At 40.6% G+C, this 17,353-nt stretch overlaps 1 long non-coding RNA gene across 1 annotated transcript in view; it reads right to left on the bottom strand.

The window, feature by feature from the left end:
* Nucleotides 1-224: 224 nt before the first annotated feature.
* The window catches only part of LOC132593434 (uncharacterized), a 39,286-nt gene continuing 22,157 nt past the window's right edge, over nucleotides 225-17,353 (bottom strand). The window contains exons 2-3 of the long non-coding RNA XR_009558907.1: nucleotides 16,730-16,876; nucleotides 225-272 (exon numbers count right to left, since the gene is read on the bottom strand). This is a non-coding gene — a long non-coding RNA (uncharacterized lncRNA). The remainder of the gene's footprint in view (nucleotides 273-16,729; nucleotides 16,877-17,353) is intronic.

The following is a 17,353-nucleotide window of genomic DNA, read 5'->3' on the forward strand; positions in this document are numbered from 1 at the left end:
ATGGAAAAAAACAGGATACTGGCCCTAGATAGTTAAGGTGCATATCAAAGGAATGATTTCAATGAGCCCAGACTCTTGCATGTTCCCATGCAAAGTGCTAAATTCATTAACTCGAGATATCTGGTTTTCTTTAATTAACAGTAAACTATTGATGCTGACTACCTGGTTTTTCTTACAAAAACTCCTATAATCCTGGCTCCTCACTTACCTCTTTGGAAACATCCCTCAGAGCTGAGAGGCTGCCTCCCAGGCTTAGGTCCTCAGTGTGTCTGCTGAAGAAAACATAATTCACAGCTTTAAAAAAAAAAATCTATGTGTTTGCACATAGATTTTTTTTTAATTATTTAATTAATTAATTTTTGGCTGCATTGGATCTTTGTTGCTGCATGCGGGCTTTCTCTAGTTGTGGCAAGACGAGGCTACTCTTCCTTGAGGTGTGCAGGCTTCTCATTGCAGTGGCTTCTCTTGTTGTGGAGCACCAGCTCTAGGCATGCGGGCTCAGTAGTTGTGGCACTCAGGCTCAGTAGTTGTGGCTCGGGGACTCTAGAGCACAGACTCTGTAGTTGTGGTGCACAGGGTTAGTTGCTCCGCAGCATGTGGGATCTTCCCGGACCAGGGCTCAGACCCTTGTACTCTGTATTGGCAGGCGGATTCTTAACCATTGCACCACCGGGGAAGTCCCGCACATAGCTTTTTTAAAAATCAGGTTATGCTTTCTGGGGGACCCAGACTAAGACATAATTGGTTCCAAATAAGGTCCACCCTTTGCATTTGACTGGTCTGACTTCTGGCTCTCTAATCTACAGGTTTCATGCCCTTCCATTTCTTATCTCTTGAACTTATTTGGTTATCGTAATAAATCATATTGTTTGTTCTGATGAGTTTACCACATTCTAGATTTTGCTGATCTCTCTTGCTATGGTGTTGTTTATCATGTTCCTCTGTTTCCTATGCTTCCTAAACTGATAGTTAGATCTAGAAGCTTGATCAGATCAGATGCTGGTTTCATTTTTTGGCAAGAATACTTAATGGGTAGTATTACATACTTCCTGTTTTATCACATCAGTAGACATAACGTCTGTTTGTCTCTTTTTGTGATTTTAAGATTAATCAGTAAATTCTTTTCTCCCCCCGCCCCAACACTGCATAGCATGTGGGATCTTAGTTCCCCGACCAGGGATCAAACCCGCATCCCCAGCATTGGGAGCTCGGAGTCTTAACAGCTGGACCGCCATGGAAGTCCCAATCAGTACATTCAAGGGTAGTCACTCTAATCCATCCATTATAAACTCCCCACCAGTCTTTCACCTAATGATTTTAACAGCCAAAATGAATCATGCCATAGAACTGTACTGTCCAATACAATAGCAACTAGCTACATGTGGCTATTTAAATTGAATGAAAACTGAATAAAATTAAAACTTCAGTTCCTTAGTCACACTAGCCCCATTTTAAGTGCTCAGTAGCTACAGAGGCTACTGTATTGAACAATGCAAATATAGAGTATTTCCATCATCCAGAAAGCTATATTAGACAGAACTAGCCTAGAGTCATTATTTCATTTTAATTATAATATATATAATTTCTAATATTTCATTCTATCATCCTTTATGCATTTGTTAACTGTGACTGTTCTATAAAGAATAATATTCCTCCATCAACTATTTAGTTATTCTGAGGTATAGTTTGTACAGTAGAAGTATGATAAGTGCTTATGAGCCTTTGTTTACCAGTATTCAGACCAATGAAATAATTCCCTGGCATCCTCCAAAGCTGATCAAAGCATTTTGTTGTTCTATTGTTTTGAATATCATTATGAACTCATGTGCAACATGTTTGATGTCTTTCAGTTCATTATAATCACTCTTCTTTTTGATTCTCAAATTGTCCCATATAGTAAGTCAGCTCCTACAGTAGTATTTAAAGTCTGCCCCCACCCCGCGCCCCCCATCCCTACCCCAAGCCAAGCGAGGCTTGTGGGATCTTGGTTCCCTAACCAGGGATTGAACCCAGGCCACGGCAGTGAAAGTGCACCGAGTCCCAACCACTGGACCACCAGGGAATTCCCTAAAGGTTTTACATTTCTAATGCAAGATGTTTCAGGTCATCTTGTACATTTTCTGCCCTAGACATGGAATCATTTTTTCAAATAGTCCTGGTCCCTTTTAGAGAAAAACAGTATTTAGAGATCACAATCTAGGGGCTAGGGGTACTCATTCCTAGAGACATGGCTGTTTTTGTTTTTAGTGTACAGAGCTAGAAAAATTTTGTTTGTTTTTTTAAAGAAAATTCATCTTAAGTTCATGTCGATTTCCAAGTTCAAATTTAGGGCAACAAGGTTTCACAAAATTTTGATTCTATGTTTGTATCTCTGAAAAGAGATACAGGAGAAATTCTGTTCTGAGAATCTTGATTCCTAATGTTATCAACACAAGTACTCATTTTCTTTGTCCTATAATACCTATAATAATTTCTGATTGAGCTGTGTCCATAATGTACTGATTGTTAAATATCTTGAATATCACCCTTACCTTATGACCTTCAAATTCTGTGAGTTAATTATTCTCTCCCTGAATTTCCTCATTTGGGGGGAACTGCTATTTTCCTACCCGTGATTTAGTAAACCTGTCAGCCAAGGAACTTGGCCTCCCCTTCTATAGGAGTGGAAAAGAATCCCAGGTCATGAGGGAGTTAACACCACATGTGTGAACTTTGGCCAGTGTAAGAAAAGAGACAGGAGAGAACCAGGAAATAATCTTTCTTTTTCACCCCTCACTGGAACATTCCAAGACATGGCGGGTTTGCATAACTTTTAAAGAAGACTCCTGTGTAACTAAGCAACCAGGTATGTTTTCTTGACGCTTTGGTGAGCCCAGCAATAGACCACCTTGCATTTGCTTTCTTTCCTTCCCCTATTTCTATCTTTTGTTGCTCTGGGATTGTACCTTCCATTAAGGCCCCACTATGAAACCTTTGCCTCCTGCTCTGTTCCTTAGGGAATCCAGGCAAAGACAATTTCCCAGGATCTTTTCCTTTAGAACAGTGAAGAGCAGTGCTGGGAATTTAGGTTTTTAATAAGCACCCAATTGAGTCTTACGATCAGGCAAGTATGGCTGACAATACCTTAAATCATCCTAAAGCCTCAGATCTCACATCAACAGGAAATGACCTGCTAAAGCTGTACAGAATTCAGAAGGGGATCCATTCCAGAAACCTTTTAGATATGGCCATGGAGGACAGCACAGAGAGTAGCCAGGAGGCAGTGAGATGGACTGACCAAGGAACATTGTCAGCTGTCAAAGCAAAGAACACTTGTATCAATTGTAGGTAGTCATTTATTTGGGAGGTAAAGGAGAATACTGGTAGAAGTGTAAGGAAGTGACACAGGAAAAGTAAGAGAACAAATATAGGGTGTATTATAATGCCAGTTACCATTGTGTACAATTAGATCTTAATCCCACGGTAAACTCTGGGAGCCACTGTAGGACATGCACCACAGTGTTTTTCCACTACAAAGAGTAAGGGAGCTGAAGTGTTTGTACATCAACTCCTGTCATCCATTGGTTGAGAGCAGCTCCCAGGAAGGGAAAAACATTAATTCCTCTGTACTTCTGGCCTGCTGTTTAGGTGACAAAATAGGGAACAATCAGAGAAAGCCCTTATTCAGAGAAGCACACATACTGGCAGCTGGAAGTCAGGCCAGTATGCACTAAAGTGGTAAGGACAAGGGACTTTGGGAAAGGCAATGACAGCATCTGCTGCAAGAAGTGAAAGAGTTTCTCTTCAATCGTGCGCTAACTGCATTATCTTAGATGGGGGCATTTAAAAAGTTGTAGGCATGTGTATGTGAGTTCTAAAGGGAACAGCAGACAATATCTGATTCTGCTTTTCAGAATCGCCCTTCTCCCATTGCATATGATTCTGGTGGGGCTGTCACTCAAAAGGCTTATCTCCTTTGTCACAAGGCATACAAATGACCCAAGTAGGCCAATCATGCTAAATCATTGTAGTAGACACTGTTGGCACCGCAGTTAGATTCCCTTTACTGATCAGGGCACCCATCCTTCAGTTCAGGTGAATGTTGCTGACAGCTGCACTTTTCTTCAGAGAATTGCCTGCAGCAGGAGAGGGCCGATTTGCACACCACAGCCCCCCCCACCCTCATCCCCATTCCACATCTAAAGATAAGGAGACCCAAGGGAAGAGAGGAGAGACAATTCTGCATAATGATTTATGCTTCAGCGCTCCCCAAGAGATCAGGTTAGACTGCAGCTGGACCCTCACCTTTGCGTAGTCTCTTCCCTGGCCCTATTCTGTTTCCCTCACTCCCTTATAAGATTTTCCTGAGAGCACTCTTCAATCAATCAGGTGCAGCTGAATCCCTGGCTCAGGCTCTGCTCCTAGGATACCCAACCAAAAACCCATTCAGTGAGATACAATGATGGATTGGCCCAGGGGAAGACACAGGCCCTGGCATTGCTAGAGTCTTTGGGCACATCTTTGGGCACATTGATATGGACTCCGGGAAATCTGTCTGTCTTTAAAGTTATGAGCTACATTTAAGAACATTGTGGTAGATATATGTTTACTCCCTAACATATATTTCACTCTTCCTCATCAAGGATGAGGGAAACCTAGGGCTGCTGGAGGCCATAATGAGGAACCTGAGTATAAAGCCAGCACAGCAGAAGGCAGGATACTGTGGAGGGAGTGAAATGAGTCCTAGTTGATGTTGTTGGAGCTCTTAGTTCAAGCTCCACTTAGAGAGTCTTACTTTAGATTACACCTCTTTGATTACACAGGCTAATCAGTTCCCTTCTTTGTTTAAACCAGCTTGGGCTGGATTTTATAACACTTACAATCAAAACAGTTATGACAAATACAATGAGGGCAGCCCTCAGCTGCAGGAAAATATATTGCTGCCATGTAAAGAGACCCTTGGTGACAACGAAACCTACTCATAAGAAAGAAAGTATTCAAACTAAGAGATGGAGAGAAGGAGAGCAAGCAATTGCTATGGGCAATGTCTAAGCACCATAATGCTGCCATTCCTGAAATATATTGCTCCTTTGGGTTCTCAATTATTTGAACACAAAAATTCCCCACTCTTTTCCTTAAAGGAGTACGAGTTAAGCTTTATTACTTTCAAAGGAAAGAGTTCTAACACAATACCCTTTTCTCATTTTTCCTTTGAGCCGTTTTATTTTTTCCTTACTGATTTGAAGGCTTTCTGTATATATTCTGGACTTGATCTTTTGTCCATTGTTTGCTGTAAATAATATCTTTTACTTTGTTTATGCTATTTCTCATTATTGAGAAGGTTATGGTTTTATGGAGCTTAAATCAACAAGCTTCACCTTTATCATCTTTGGATTATTGGACATGGTTCTTTGGTTGAAAGTGATGCAAGCCCAACTCAATCTAGTTCTGATAAAAAGACAATTTATTGGCTAACAAAATTGGGAATTCTAGAGGTATTTAGTCCTAAGCCACAACTAGAATCATAACTCCAACCATGTCATTAGGACCATTTCTCTCTTTGTCTATCAGTTCCCTGGGCTTCTTTCCCACTGAAGCTTCCTTCATCTTTTGGGAAACATGGCCCATATTATTACACTTCCTGGTTCCAAAGGAAGGGAGAAGGACTCTCCTGATGGATTGGGCATAGGAATTCCAGGAGAACCTGCTTGCTATTATGGGCACCCTGACCAGTATGTATTATATATCTATTCCTGTGTCTGGTGGCTGGTTCAGTCATTTCAGACTACTCAGAATGTGCTCCACATGGACTGAAAGAGTTTGGTTATGGAAGAACTGGAGGAGGGAAAACCTGGTAAGCATATGATAGCTACCATACTCACCTCCATCTTTTGTGTCTTGTTTATGGAAACCTTCCTTTTCCCAAATTATATTTGTATATATTTTATATATATGTATGTTTATATATTTTTTAATCTGCTCATTTTTTTACTTTTAAAAAATTGTTTTTTTAATTTCAGATCTGTATTCTATCCAAATGTATTTTTATTTATGGCATGAGGTAGATATCTAACTTAATTTTTTTCCCATATGTAAAACCTATTGTCCTAAAACCATATGTTGAATAGTCTATCTTTTCCCCACCAGTTGTAAATGTCACATTCATTACAAACTAGATTCTACATTTATATAGTTCTGTTACTTGACTATGTATTGCTCCATTGACCTGGTTTTCTATCCCTGTAATAATTCCATGTTGTTTAAATGAGTTAACTTCATTGAGAAGCCCTGCTTTTCACCTGCCCCTAAACTTCTGGCAGGCATATTTTGGGCTCTGGTTCTCTTTGATCCTATCTCCATTAATCTGATTCTTTCAATTTTTCTTTATTCAATAATTTAAAATTTCATTTAGGGAATTCCCTGGCAGTCCGGTGGTTAAGATTCTGCATGCTTTCACTGTACAGGGCACGGGTTCAATCCCTGGAAGGGGAACTAAAAACAAAACAAAAAAAGACAAGAAAAGAGAAAGAGAGAAGGAAAGAACAGACAAACAACAGGCCCACTGACTTATTTTGACTGTTTTGTCAGTTGCTGAGAGCTCCTGAGAGAAGTATGTTAAAATGGCTCACCTGAGAGAAGTATGTTAAAATGGCTCACCATGATTGAGCACATATCTATTTCGCTTTCAAGTCCTATCAATCTAGCTTTTATTTTTTTTTTAAACATGGACTAAGCTTTTTTTTTTTTTTCAGATGTTGGGGGTAGGAGTTTATTAATTAATTAATTAATTTTTGCTGTGTTGGGTCTTCGTTTCTGTGCGAGGGCTTTCTCTAGTTGTGGCAAGTGGGGGCCACTCTTCATTGCGGTGCGCGGGCCTCTCACTATCGCGGCCTCTCTTGTTGCGGAGCACAGGCTCCAGACGTGCAGGCTCAGTAGTTGTGGCTCACGGGCCTTGTTGTTCCGCGGCATGCAGGATCCTCCCAGACCAGGGCTCGAACCCGTGTCCCCTGCATCGGCAGGTGGACTCTCAACCACTGCGCCACCAGGGAAGCCCCCCAACCTAGCTTTTAACATTGAGGACCATGTTATTAGGTGCCCACAAATTTATGATTATTATATCTTCCTGGCAAATTGCACATTTTGCCATTATGAAAAAATCTCTATTTCTAGATATTCTGTTTGCCTTAAAGTTTATTTTGTCTGATATGAATATAGCTACAGTAGCTTTCTTTTGGTTAACATTTTCATGGTATGTATTTCCCATCCTTTTTTATTCAAATTTTCTCAGTCTTTCCTTGTTTTCTTGACCTTTCTCTGTGAAGAGTACTGACTAAATATTTTGTAGAATATTTTGTCCTTTAATTTGGGCTTGTCTGATGTTTTCCTCATGACTTGACTGTGGTTATAGGATTTGGGGATAAAAAACACAGTGGTAAAGTAACCTTCTTATCACATCATATCAGAGACACATACCAACACAACTTATTACTGATGATATTAACCTTGATCACTTGGTCAAGGTGGTGTTCTCCATTGTAAAGTTACTATTTTTCCCCCTTCCATGTTCTATCATTTGGAAGTAAGTCACCAAGTCCAGCCCACACTCAAAGGGGACAGTGAAAGGAATTAAACTCTACCTTCTGCAAAGGGAGAAGCATGTCTATGTGTATTATTTGAAATTATTCCTTAAAGGAGATTTATCCCATCTCCCCCATTTGTTTATGTATTCAATCACTTTATTGATTTAAGGATCAATAAATATATATATCAAGTATATTTATTTTATACTCTGTGTTATAATTCAATATTACATTATTTATTTTGTTTCCCAATTTGTTTCAGGTTTGGCCATTAGGAACTCCTCCAAGTTGGCTCTGGTATCCCTTTGACTTGCCCCATATTTTGTTGTTGTTGTTGTTGTAGTTTCTGAGCAATTTCTTTATTTCTGGTTCTATAAAATTCTCTAGGATCATTTTGTAGTTTCTTGACCCCAGACCTAAATTCAGTCCATTTCTCCAAGGAATTCTGGTTCCTTTGATTGGAGAATGATATTAGAAACCAAGATCTCAGCACTGGGTGTACTTGTTTCTATTGTAGTGTCAGTGCTCCCAGGATTTCTCAGTAGAAAGGGGAAATATACATACGTATACTAACCCATGTAGACATGCATTTATTTCTAAAGTTATTTCTGTATCTATTCATCTGTATATGTGTTAAGCTAAACATGAGTTCATATATATTTTTTTTAATTTTTATTTATTTATTTTATATTTATTTTTGGCTGTGTTGGGTCTTCGTTTCTGTGTGAGGGCTTTCTCCAGTTGCGGCGAGCGGGGGCCACTCTTCATCGCGGTGCGCGGGCCTCTCACTATCATGGCCTCTCTTGTTGCGGAGCACAGGCTCCAGATGCGCAGGCTCAGTAGTTGTGGCACACGGGCTTAGCTGTTCCGTGGCATGTGGGATCTTCCCGGACAAGGGCTCGAACCCGTGTCCCCTGCATTAGCAGGCGGACCCTCAACCACTGCGCCACCAGGGAAGCCCATGAGTTCATATTGATTGCCTGGGTTTATATTTTTAAATTCATTCATTATGCTGGAATCCTGATGAGACCTTTCCAAGCAGAAGCTTCAATTTTGAGATTTGGATTATATTCTTGAAAGTTTCTTCCCACCATTTTCTTATTTCTCTCTCTGTCTCTCGTCCTTCTCTCTCTCTCTCTCTCTCTCTCTCTCTGTTCTATCTCACTATCTTTGCCTCTGTCTCCCTCTGTCTGAATTTAACTGGTATTTCAAGGATGTGCTGGCCAGGTGCCTATTTGCTTATATATCCACTCCCTGCCTGCCCATCTTGTGCTTTCAGGGGACTGACCCTCATAGCTTCTCAAGCTCCCTTGGCCTGTGGGAGGCACTGGCAGGAGACTGGAAGGTGGGAAGAATTTCCTCAAGTTCCTTTTTTCAGTTTGTTTAGGTCTCTGATTTCCATGTTAGCAGCTGTTAGGTGACCTATGGCCATCTGTTCATATACACGTGAACTAGAGTTTTAGGTTTGTGGATGGAGTTTATTGATTGTGGCCTCATAGTAACAAATGAGCAGGGCCCTGGAAATCTCCTAGGGGGACTCCCCCAAAGGTCAATTTCTGTAGGTATTTTTCTCTGGGCTGGCCAGTTTCTCTAGAGAAGGCTCCTCCTATGATCTGCCTGGTAGGGGACAGTGTATGTGTGAGTAGAAGGGAGACAGTGGATAGTGGTAGAATCGGCATGGCTCAGAGCAGGGGATGACTTCACTCAATTTCCCCATATCCACTCCAGCAGCATCACCCTCAACTGTGCCTGATCTCCCTAAGCCAAGAGCTTTGGGATCCAACCTTTCCAGATGGCAAATTCTAGTTTTCTGTCCTGATAGATGAGGACCAAGATTTTCAGCTATGTCCCCCATTCCCACCATGAGATGTGGTATTTCCAATCTCTGAGCCTTTCTGGAGTACTAAAGCACAAATTGGTTTTTCCTCTTGTTGGCTCACCCCAATTTACTTTGCAGAACTGAGAAAACTGAAAGCAATGTTAAAGCAAAATTCTAAAACGAAGAGATTGTGAACATTTATCAAAATTAGATTTAATTCCTTAAGGAAAAAAACAGCAAGTAGAAAAAAAAAAAAAAGGGCTGGTTTTCCAGTGCTTGAAAAACAGAAGTGTGTATGTGTATAAACAGACACTGAGTTAGAGTTAATGAAAGGAATTCCAAAGACAGTTTGCTAGGTAAGATTCGAGACCGGTTAACTTTCTACATGGCATTAAAATCCTTGTGTTTAACTATACAACCAGGCTGTAAAATCATAGAATCTGTTGGTTTCTAAAGTTAAACTATAACTATAGTAGACCATAAAACTGTCTGTTCCTTCAATAGCTGTGAATCAATTAGACATCTTGTGGCAATGGATTACATTCCTCAGGACTCTAGTTTCAGCTTTCATTCAAACTGGTCATTTAAGGTGTTTCCTCGAGGTATCAGGAATTGATCAATCATAATTTTGCCTTTTTTTCTGAGCGTGGAATCATTTTCTCTTTCTCTCCTATGTCAGGTAAAAAACATCTAAAATACTATGGGCATCACTAACCCAGTCTTGCCTCAGTGCCTGTTCTTTTTTCCTTGTGGGTTTTGTGTTTGTTTTTGTTGTTTTTTCTAATTTACAGTTATTTTAGTGAGGTTAGGAGAGGAAGCAGGCATTAACACATGAGCTCAATTCCTCCTTTTTTGAACCACACATTGCTTTCTGCTCTCTATCTTCCAGGAGTTTCTTAGACTGTCTGGCCTATTGGTTTTTCAGTTTCCTGATGCTTCTATAAAACTATTAGTTTCTCTTTTTCATGTTTTTTCTGGATTTCATTGGGATACCACCAGGGATGACACTGTATACTCCTGCATTCTATATGCCATCCTGATCTAGGCTTTTTCTTAATTATATCAATGTTTGGTTCCAGATATCATCCCCACCTTTGGGGATAGAAGCCAATGGTTCCCATTATTCAAAAAAACATTGCTGTAAAGAAAATAGTAGCTATCTCGCCTCCCAGCCTCTCCACTTCTTACTCAACCCTCTCTACCCACGGAAGACAGACTTGCTGGTATTCTGGTCTTCCTTGCCTCAAAGGAGCAGCCTTTTCACATTTTAGGATTATTGCCTTGGCGGGGGGTGGGGGGTGGGGACCACTGTTAACATAAACCCCTCAGATGGTCCTTTGGAAGGGCTTCTCTTCAGCCTTTAAAACTTTAATGGACACAAGTAGCACTAGGGGGAGCCAGTTATAAAGGCAGAACCCCAGACTCCACTCCCAGACAATGGAGAAGGTGCCTTGGAATCTACATTTTAAAGAGAGCCCCATGTCAAATCTGAGGTCATGCCAGCCGCAAATGAATAATGCAGAATGGGTTATAATATATTGAGTAAAAAGGAATCCATCCATCTATATTGATATGAACTCAACACATTTTAAGGGAGATAAAAAGGAAAGTTCTTCATAGAAGATTATCAACTAGTCAATGTGGAAGGAATTATAGAAATGGAAAAATCATTTTATAAGAATTCTAGTAATAATTGATTCAGACAGGAATCATCAATGAAAGATAAAACCATTGCAATGAAAGAGTTTGGGGAAAAGATATTGAAAAGGTCTGAAAGTGTCACCCTAAGGATATTTACTAATTGCGAAGAGGAAAAAGTACCATTACCGTAGAGAGATCTGGTAGTCACCATCTTGATCAAGGGATTACACTTAGCATCACCACTAATGTGACAAGCTGACTGATGTGATGCACTGAGATGGATACAGTATCACTTAATATTTCTATCAAAAATCTGAATCCAGTTTTATTTTTAATAAAATCAGATGAAATCAAGGCCCTTGTGTATCATGATGTCATAGTGCTTTTAAACACAATGTCTTATTTAATGGATATGATCAATACTTTGAAATTTTCAGTTCCGTTCTACCATAGCCTCCCTTATTTTCTGGAAAAGACCAGGGAAGACTCTTGTGTAATCCCCTCAGAATCTTCCATTCTTCCTCTGGAAGGGTTACCCGCCAGGCCTCTGTCGTATGAAAAGAATGAGCATGGCCTCTGTCCCATTTCTTATATCGTTGTGAAATGTGTCCAATGACAAGATCACTCTGTGTTGAAACTGCTGAAATATACCTTGAGGCCGCTTTCTTACATGATGGTCCTAAAAGGACTACTATAGACTTGCAGCATCTCACCAAGATTTTATGTGACAACCACTCAGTTTTTGTTCTCTCTCCTGTGTCCCTAGGACTGAGGAATGGGTCCATAGGCACTTGCCAGAGGAAAGTGGCTGAGTCAGCACTGTCTTTTAGACTTGCCTTCTGAGGCACAGGCTTCTCCTTCCATCTACCCCTCCCCAGTCATCCAGCTCACTCTGGAACTCTCTCACCAGCCCACTTGACAGCTTAGAGTATCATAACACAAGGAATTGTTCCACAAGAAGACACAGAGGCCTGTGGATGGAAAGGTTGCCAAAGCAGAAGAGTGGAACGTGAGAGATTCAGTGGGCAGCAGCCTCCTTTACCCTCATTTCTCTCTGTTCCTCCAACAGGACGTTCCTGTGTTTCCCTGGGACCTCAAGAAACAGGCTTTCCTGCAAATTCCCTGTTTCCCTCGGTTATCAAAACTACACCCCTCCTCTTTTTGTTTATATTAATGATAGAACAATAGGCACATGGTTCTACATCTTGATTTTTTTCTTTTAATGATGTATTTTGAAGATCATTGCTTATCAATACCTGTGGGTGTTCCTCATTCATCTTTCTTGCTACAGAGTATTTTATTGCATGTGTGTACCATCACTTATTTACCCTGTCTTCTGTTGATGGACGTTTAGATTGTTTTCAATTTTATTGGTATTACAAACAATGCAGCAATTGATATTACCATAAAAATCTTTTGATTCAATGAGGATTGCTTTTGGCTCAAGGTAAAAGAAAACTCAACTTTAAAAAACTTAAATAGAGTGTATTTTTCTCTTACAGAAAGGAGTCCGGAAGAAGGAATTCCAGAACAGAGACAGTTGCTCAATGCCATCTTCATGAAGCCAGGCTCCTCCTCCCCTCTCTGCCTTCCTTAGTGTATGACTTTCATCTTCATACTTACAGAATGGCTGCTGCTCCTCCAGGCATTGCTTCTGCATTCCAGACCAGAAAAAAGAGGGCAAAGAGCCAAAAGACAGGTCCATGAGTTCTGTCCTTCTCAAAAAACTTTCCTTGAATTCCAACCAATGTCTTTTGCTTATTGACCATAATTGAGTCCTGTGGCTACCCAGGCTGCAAGGTGATATGTTTTTATTGGGCTTATTGTCACCTTGAACAAAATCAAGTTTCTTTTATAAGAAAGAAAAGGAAAATGGATATTGGTAGATAGCAGTATCTGCCACATACTTAAACAGATAAAATTTCACACATATATGAAACAAATCTATAGCATAGATTCCCAGAAGTGGAAATTTCTAGGTCAAAAGACATGTCCAGTGTGTATATTTGTGATTTTTTTAGATGTCAAATTGCCCTCCATAGACCAATAGTACCAGTTTCTACATTACCAGCAAATATGAGTGCCCATTGTCTTAACTTTGCTAATCTTAGCAAAAATTAAATTTTAATTTCTATTATAAAAGATGTTGAATATATTTTCTGTGTACAGTTTGTTTATATCCTTTATCTTTGTCTTCTATACCTATCTTTTCTTTTCCAATTTTATACTTCAGATTTTTTAAAATTTATTAGCTAGTTGTCAAGAACAATATTAAATAATGGTGGTGATAATGGGTGTTTGTTATTTTAATGAGAATGCTTCTAGTGTTACACTGCTGGTTTTTGTTTTTAGATATAAATTATTAGTCGTTTGGGAATTCCCTGGTGGTCCAGTGGTTAGGACTCGGTGCTTTCACTGCCTAGGGCCCGGGTTCAGTCCCTGGTCAGGGACTGCAAGCCGTACGGCACAGCCAGAAAAAGAAAAAAATTTATTTGTCATATTAAGATGAATCAATTAATATCTGCTTAATTAAGAATTATGTTAGGAACTGATGTTACATTTTTTCAAATGCCTTTTCAACATCTATGGACATGATTAGATATTTTTTCTTCTTTGTGTTATTAGCACAGTGAATTATATTAATAAATCTTCTAATATTTAACCATCCTTACATTTCATAAGCTTGCCTGTAGTGTGTAATTCTTTGATTTGTGGCTGACTTTTATAACCAATATTTTTTATTGTGATAAAATATACATAACATAAAATTTACCAATTTTAAGTGTGCAGCTCAGTGGCATTAAGTACATTCATATTGTTGTACAACCACCACTGTCATCCATCTCCAGAACACTTTCACTTCCCCAGTTGAAATTCTGTACTCATAAAATAATAAGTTCCCATTTCCTCCTCCCCAACCCCTGGCAACCACCATTCTACTTTCTGTCTATAAATTTGACCACTCAAGGTACCTCATATAAGTAGATAAACAGTATTTCTGACAGGCTTATTTTACTTAGCATAATGTTCTCAAGATTCATCCATATTGTAGCATGTGCCAGAATTTCCTTCCTCTTTAAGGCTGAATAATATTCCATTGTATGTATAAGGACCTTTACATGCAGCCCAAAGTATCCACGTCATAGGCTGAGTTCTCTGGAATCAGATACTGAGATGGAGTTTGGGGTGCAAGACATTTATTATGGAAAAGAAGGGGGTAGAAGCCAGACTGGGCAGAGGAAGAAATCAAACTATGATGCAGGCCCAGTGGAGCCTCAGCTAACCTGGCAGGGAATTTTTGAGAGAGTACTGCCCATGAAAGTGTCCCACATTAGACCAGAATAGCCAGGCCTTTACACCTCCACCTGACCCAGTCACGGCACATAGGCTGACTTGGGAAGGGCATGACCATGGAAGGGATGGTTTTTTCAGCTGAGGCAGACCCTGAGGGAGCTGACAGTTGGAGGCTGGCTGCTGACATGCTCTCTGAAGCTGGGCAGCCAGTCCTTCTGGAAGGGGGATCTGAGCAACACATCTCCACGTCCACCACAATTCATCCCTCCTGGTGGGGTGCTGGTGAAGATTTGATTTTTTCCGGGACATAAACAAAGAGGATTTTTTTTTCAACTTTGGACATTCACAACAGTTTTGCTGCATATCAATAGGCTCCAAAGCAAGGCATTGTCGAGAGGGAAATAATTTTCTAAATTCCATTAGCTCCATTTTACATAACAATAGCTATCTGATTGAAACATTTCCTCCATAGTGTGCTTTCAAAACCTAGGCCTTGGCCTGACAGTATCATGGAGAAGAAAAGGAGGGAGGGGCTGCAGAGAGAGGATATGGAATTCACAGGCTCTAGCCTCTCTGTTCCAGACTTCAGCCTGGAGAAAGAGTTCAAGAATTCAGCTATGATTCAAGGGTGGGAGAAATCACCCTATTCCTTATTTGGGGTTCTGGGAGGAGGCCACCATGTAGAGGAGCAATGCTTTAACCTGCTAGAATCTGCTAAAGAGCAATGTACAGAGTGGCCAAAAAGGGATGCAGCTTTTCTTGGGCTCCTGTCATGACTCCCATGATCCTTGGGTGGAGCAAATGCTAGGTGAGAGCCAGTGGGTCTGTCATGGGGCAGCAGGGGCTGATGGGTGGACTGACCACCACGGACAGGGACAGAGGAGACAGGACAATGACTCAGAGTTGTCCAAAGACCAAGTAAAACCCAGTGGGAGGCTAAAGACACCAGACCAAGCTCAAACTGAGAAAGAGAATTGATCTCATCAGCTATAGATGTCAGCAGGTAGGAGATGGACACGTAAGTCCACCTCCCCATGGTCATCCACATGTCCTCTTTGAAAGTGAGATGGGTGCAAAAAGCTAAAACTCTGACCATTTCTTCTTAAAAAGACACTTTTAGTTATACTCCTGCTGCACAACAATCCTAAATCACGGTGATTTTTAACAACAAGCTTTGATTCCTTACTCATAGGTTTGAGGTTCAGTTGAGCTCTTTTGGCTTCAACTGGGATCATCTGAACTTGGCTCCAGGCCATGAGTAGGATCCAAGTCTGTTCCACAAGTCTCCTCATTTTGGGGCCAGCGGCTACTGTAACATGCTCTTCTCATGACAGAAGACAGGGTTGCAAAAGGCCAAGCCGAACCACACTCACATTTAATGCCTCTGCTCATACCACATCCACCAACATTTCACTAGCCAGTGTAAATCTTATAGCCAAGTCCAAAGTCAATGGGTCAGGAAGTATAATGTATATTAGGGAGGGAGTGAAGAATTGGGAACAATAATCCAATCTACTGCAGGGACTAGGTATTACCTAAAAGGACCATCTAAATTATTACATTAGACTAAGGTTTCTGGACAGGACAAATTGTCTTGGGTCAAGTTCACTAGAAGGAGAGCCTGAGATGGGGATTCTTGTGCACATAATGAAAGATATATATCAGGGAAGCAGTAAAGAATATGGTCTCAGCTGGAGTCTAGTCTCAGCCTGATCCCACAGGGAAGTTCTGGAGTGAGAATTGTACCACTGAATTATCCACCATGAGGCAACAGTTGGGCTTTTTTACCTCATGTCAGTAAACCGTTGGCTGTCTGTCTCTCGCCTGGAGTGGGTATAACCTCCCAGGCACTTCTTTGTGATGTAGCAGCTGTAGGCCAAAGACAATTCTTTGAAGAAGGTAGCAGCTGTAATCTGAGATCAACCAAAACTCACAACAGCTAGGGATTGTATGTACTACCTAGGTTAACAGAATCTGGTAAGGGCACCTACAACATCTAACATATCGTTCATGAAAGACCATATCAAAATAAAATTACAGAGGCTTCCCTGGTGGCGCAGTGGTTGAGGGTCCGCCTGCCGATGCAGGGGACACGGGTTCGTGCCCCAGTCCAGGAGGATCCCACATGCCGTGGAGCAGCTGGGCCCGTGAGCCATGGCCACTGAGCCTGCGTGTCCGGAGCCTGTGCTCCGCAATGGGAGAGGCCACAACAGTGAGAAGCCCGTGTACCGCAAAAATAATAATAAAATAAAATAAAATTACATTTTCTCTACATAACAAATACTGCTATTTCTTTCCTAATATTCATTCTTCCCTATTTCCTTTACCAAAAAGAAAAACAAACAAGATAACTTAGCTGAACCAGAATAAAAATTACATTTCTCAGACTCCCTTCTAACTAGGCATGTCCACATACCTAGGTTCAGGACACCAGATGAAGGCAGAATGTCATATGGAAGCTTCCAGGAAGCCTCCTTGAGAGACAGCTATTGTCATCCTTTGCTCTTTCTTCTTTGTCCTTTCCTCTATTCTGCTGTGTGATGGCTGGAGCATGAACAGACATCTAGGGAATGAAAGCCAGCAGATGCACAATTAGAAGGGACCTTGGTTTCTGACATCACTGTGCCACAGCCACCACACCTTCAACATAGAAAGACTCTTCCACCCAGGCTAAACTACTGTTAATTAACTTTTACAGGGTAAAATTCATTCACAGAGTAGTGTAATCCTAATCAGTCCAATATTCAAGCCAGATTGAAAAAGAATTTGAGAACCTGCTACATATATTTTGCCAGAGAGCCCTCCGGCAAGATTGTACCCATTTTTACTCCATTTAGCAGATATCAGAGTGTTTATTTCTCCACACTGCTTGTTATTTTTTTAGGATGGATTTATTTAAGAAGCAAGAAGCCATCTTACTGTTGTTTCAATTTTCCTTTCCCAGATTTCTGGTCAAGTTGAACATATTTTCATCTTTTTTATTTTGACCGTTTGTATTTCTGAAACAGGAGGGAAGGGGGCAGGGCACAACCTTTAAAAG

Source organism: Globicephala melas, chromosome 15 (genome assembly GCF_963455315.2).
Source record: "Globicephala melas chromosome 15, mGloMel1.2, whole genome shotgun sequence".
Lineage (NCBI taxonomy): Eukaryota > Metazoa > Chordata > Mammalia > Artiodactyla > Delphinidae > Globicephala > Globicephala melas.